The sequence below is a fragment of the Diachasma alloeum genome, unplaced genomic scaffold (genome assembly GCF_001412515.2).
Source record: "Diachasma alloeum isolate Michigan unplaced genomic scaffold, Dall2.0 Dall_scaffold_00306, whole genome shotgun sequence".
NCBI lineage: Eukaryota > Metazoa > Arthropoda > Insecta > Hymenoptera > Braconidae > Diachasma > Diachasma alloeum.
Window position 1 is genome coordinate 63,343 of NW_021680445.1, and position 4,581 is coordinate 67,923.

A 4,581-nucleotide genomic window follows, 5' to 3' on the forward strand; every position below is an offset into this window, starting at 1 on the left:
AAACATTTGCTTTTGTTTTTCAGGGAGTTTTCACTCATTTTTTAAAAATAAGCACAGCATTGTGTTCATATCATGAGAAATTTGTTATTATCATTTCAAGCAATTTGTTCCGTCACAAAATAGAACCCTTATTTGATTGATAACTGAAGGGAAATGAACAATTCTACTCTAGATCCATTGTTTCTACTGACTGCCGATCATTTATTCAAAATTTTCAGACTTTCAGGAGTTTAGTATGTTTTTCCAATTCAATTTTTTTTTCATTTTCTATGGGGAGCTTGTATTTTTTGGTGAGATTACCTGATTTCCTTCCATAAACCACCGAAAAAAATGTTTACTGGATATTTTTATAAAATCATTTTTTTTAATTTGAAGATATTAGTAATTATTTAAAAATAATTACAATTGTTTTCTTGTTCCTCGCATCTCACCGTAACCTAATTCTGACCATTGTCCCCACGAAACTAAAAACATTTTCTGTTATCACCCGAAGAAAAGTGAGTATTTTGTTTTAAATTTTAACTATCCACGTACACTTAATTGTTTATCACACAATTTCTCATAAATAGCAGGGCTGTCCGATTCGAAACATACATCATAACCTCACAAACGATCTTCATCTTCGATGTCCGGATATAGATATGATGAGAATAAATTCGAATTTTCGATGAAAGGAAAAAAATAAAACACTGAATTAATTTTTTATTTTACTCTAATATGTACTTTAAAGTGAGAAAAACACGTTTCCCGTGGTTCTCCAGAATAACATCACCATCCACGTTTAAATGCACCGGTTGCAACACTTTGACGTTAGAGGTGAGCCTCAGTTGGACCGGCGCATACAACGTTGGAACTTGATTCTGATACACTATAATGTGAATCTCGAGAATGTAAATATCAGCCTGTTGCTATGCGGGTATCTTTTTTATTGTTTGCTAATCCAAAAAATACAATAGTTGTTGCGTTGAAAAGTCCATAGGCATTTTATATAATGTAACTAAGGACACTTCTCCGATTTGTCATCCTGTTTTTATTATACAGAATGACAATCATTTGAAGGTAGTGGAGGAGGAAATTCTGTCGTGTATAGATTCGCGGTGCGCTCGGCCTGATGTTTTGTACAGTCGGAGTCAAAACTTTCTCTGGCCGATACGTTACCGCGTATCTGGATACCTCTCTCAGGTAAAAGCGTTTTTGCCAATAATCAGTTTTATTCTCAATGTACACTTTTTTTTGTAAACAACAAATTTTGAAAAAACCGTCAAATTTTTCAATCAAATACCTCATTACTTGAAACAGTGATGTGACTCACCCCCTCCCCCCCTTCAACACGGGTATGATTCTACTATGTTTGGTACTTATTCATGTTGATTTATGGTTCCGACCAACTCCTGACTGCACCTAGGTTAAACTCTGGCTAAGTCTGGGTTAAAACCCATTTAAATCGTGGCTACACATTGGCCGAAACGTGATTGAACATTTATGATTTAAAAAATGGATGTCAATACAGAATTATTTGAAAGATTGAAATAATACGCTAGAATTTCGAAGACATTTCGATTGATGATAGTAATATGACAAAAAAAATATGAGAAGAAAATAGCGAAATACGAACTCCAAAAAAGGGAATCCATTCGAAAGCGAACTGCTGATATATTGGCAATAAAAGTATACTAATTTTTCAAAAATTCCATTATCCCCTTCTTTTATTAGGAATTTGCTCAATAAAAAAAATGATTCTATGCAATGGATCGGAATTGTTTCTAGGTAGTACAACGAAGGGACGACAAAAGATTATGGAAAGATATATATCCGAATCTAAAGACGCTTTCAACGAGCTCAACGGGCGGCCTAAGGATACGAGCATGGCCACTAGCTATATTAGGATGTTTATTAGCATCACTTTTAATTATAAATACTGTAATTACTTGGCAATTTCGAGTGAGTCATCTTATTAACACTACACAAGGTAAGTAAGTTCATCATTTTTCATTATTAAAAACATAATGGATAAATTAATAACTGAAGTTATCGACCGTAGAATGATAATCGTAAAGGTATATTTCGGCCTTGCGGTCATAAAAGAAAGAATCAACTCATTGTTTACTGATTCTTGTCAACGTTTCGGTTCCAAATCGGAAACCCTCATCAGGACGAAATCGCTCAACTTTTATTGATCTGTGAAAAAAACAGAAAAAACAAGAATAAAAACCCAAATTTTACATTAAATTGTCAAGCACCAATTCAACCAATAAAAAACCTGAATTACCTATCGTTTTGATGCAGCAGATTTTAAGGTTATGCACAGAAGTAGAACATGATGATATAAATATCGAACACTAAAACACATCCAAGGAATATATCCAATCCAAAACACCCTGTATGCCTCCAACAGTTGCAACCATCACAAAAAACTAATTCAAAGTGAGAAAATTGGAACTAAAAAGGATAAAAACCCATCAGAAACTAAAAAATAGGGTAAACACCCGTGGAATTATAGAAATCAGTGCCGTGTCACTCAAGAACACAACCCTGCTACGACCGGAACCTAGTCAATGCCGTCGTAATACGACAAAGCCCCCGCGCTTCATAAACAAAAACGTATTCAAAATCCCCTGTCCCTGTCCAACAAATGAACAAACTGTTGGCTGCCCACAAGCTGAAAACTAATTAAAAAACCCGCTGACTCAACGAATTACATTTTCATAAATATTGCTGAGGTCATTGACATCTGTTCTAAAATTAACACAATTCTCATTTTTCGTGATATGGTACATTTCCAAAACATTTCTCCTATACCAATATTCCTATTGGCCGATTGGCCAAACCACGTGCGTAATTACTCGCGTTGCCTAGAAATTAAACCTATGATCCTTATCAAACGCCATGCACGGACAACGCCGTGTGTTGTTCCGGCGGTTTCTTCAGGTTTTGTCGATGTTCATAGATCCTTTTTTTCAACACTCGTTTGATTTGTCCCACATAGATCTTGTCGCAGTCCTCAGACGGAATCGAATAAACATAGTTCGGCTTGTCCAGTGTGACCAATGGGTCCTTGGTTGATCTAATTAGGTTTCCCAACTTCTGCTTATTGGTGGACACCAACGACAATCCAAACTTTTTGACAACTCTGCTGAGCCCTTGGAATAAGCCCTCAGCAGACGGAAGAACCATTGACTTATTTCACTTTTTCACCTCTTTCACTATGACCACAGATTCATCCAAATTCTTATTCGCATCACCTCGCATCTGACATTTATCCAGTGCTTAATGAAAGTCCTCGGATAGTCATTCCTCACCAACGTAGAAATAATCAAGCCCAAATTATGGTTCAAAATTTGCTTGCGCCCGAGTTTGAACGCTCGGTCCACCAACATAAACACTGTTCCTCGTTTTTCGGTTATTGGGTGATGTGAAAAATAATTCAGATATCGGCCAGTCCATGTAGGTTTCTGGTACCAATCGGTGATAATCTTGTCATTTTGGCGAATCAATAATAAATCAAGGAATGGAATCTTTCCATCTATTTCCACCTCAAATGTGAAATTTAGTCGTTCATGTTGTCTGTTGAAAATGTCAATTAGCTCATCCACTTGCCCTTTAGGTACTGCTGTGATGATATCATCCACGTATCTTTTGTAAAACAGGACGAAAAAATCCAGCTCTTGCATAAACGTATACGCCAGATCCTGTATAACAATATCTGCAAGTGGCGGAGCAAGGGGAGACCCCATGGGCAAACCATAGATCTGCTTGTAATAGTTGTTGTTGAAAGAGAAAGTGGTCGTGTCCATTACCAAGTCAACCGCTTCAATCAACTCGTCAACCGACATTTTCTTCAAATTCATCGATTTCTTTCACCTCCTCAGAGCCCTTTTGATTAGCTCGTGAGGGACGTTAGTGAAAAGGGATGAAACATCCAGAGAAACCAATATAGAATCCCTTGGAAGTTCCACCTCATTAATAAACTCAGTGAAAGAGAAACTGTCTTTCACCGAAGAGAAGAAATCTGAACTACCCGCGTTAATTATCCTGTGCAGAAATTCTGATAACGCATATGTAGGGCCACCGATCGATGAAACTATCGGTCTAAAAGGTATTCCCTGCTTGTGTACTTTTGGAAGGGACATTCTCGATGATATGGCATTAGTGCACTTTAGTCTCTTCCCTGTTGCTTCAGAAATATATTTCTTTCGAAACCATTTATTCACCAAATCATTATTCTTTTTCTCCGTATCATTTGTATGGTCATAACTAAGGCCGGAGACTTCATTTACGAAAACGGCTATTATCAGAAGTTGGCTCCAAATAGGTGATTGAAGTGAGCGACAAGTAGGGTTGGGAAGAAATTGAAACATTGATGTTGGAATTTGTCATAATTCATTGATTGAAGGGTTATTTTGTTGACGAAGTGAGGAAAAGCGTTTGAACGTGAATTGGGTGTTTTGAAGAGGGTCAATGGGAGATCTCGGTGATTTCTTAGGGTTAACTTACCAGGAGAGCTATCGGGTTCTTTCAAAAGGGGATTAATGGAGGCCATGGTCGAGGGGAGATCTTGGGGGTCAGTTCCCAGGACAGCCC

General features: G+C 37.2%; 1 protein-coding gene across 1 annotated transcript in view; it reads left to right on the forward strand.

Annotated features, from left to right (window-relative positions):
• Nucleotides 1–1,819: 1,819 nt before the first annotated feature.
• Nucleotides 1,820–4,581, forward strand: part of LOC107039709 — a 231,473-nt gene continuing 228,711 nt past the window's right edge. The window contains exon 1 of the mRNA XM_015259470.1: nucleotides 1,820–1,969. The gene's annotated coding sequence lies outside the window, so the exon portion shown is untranslated. The remainder of the gene's footprint in view (nucleotides 1,970–4,581) is intronic.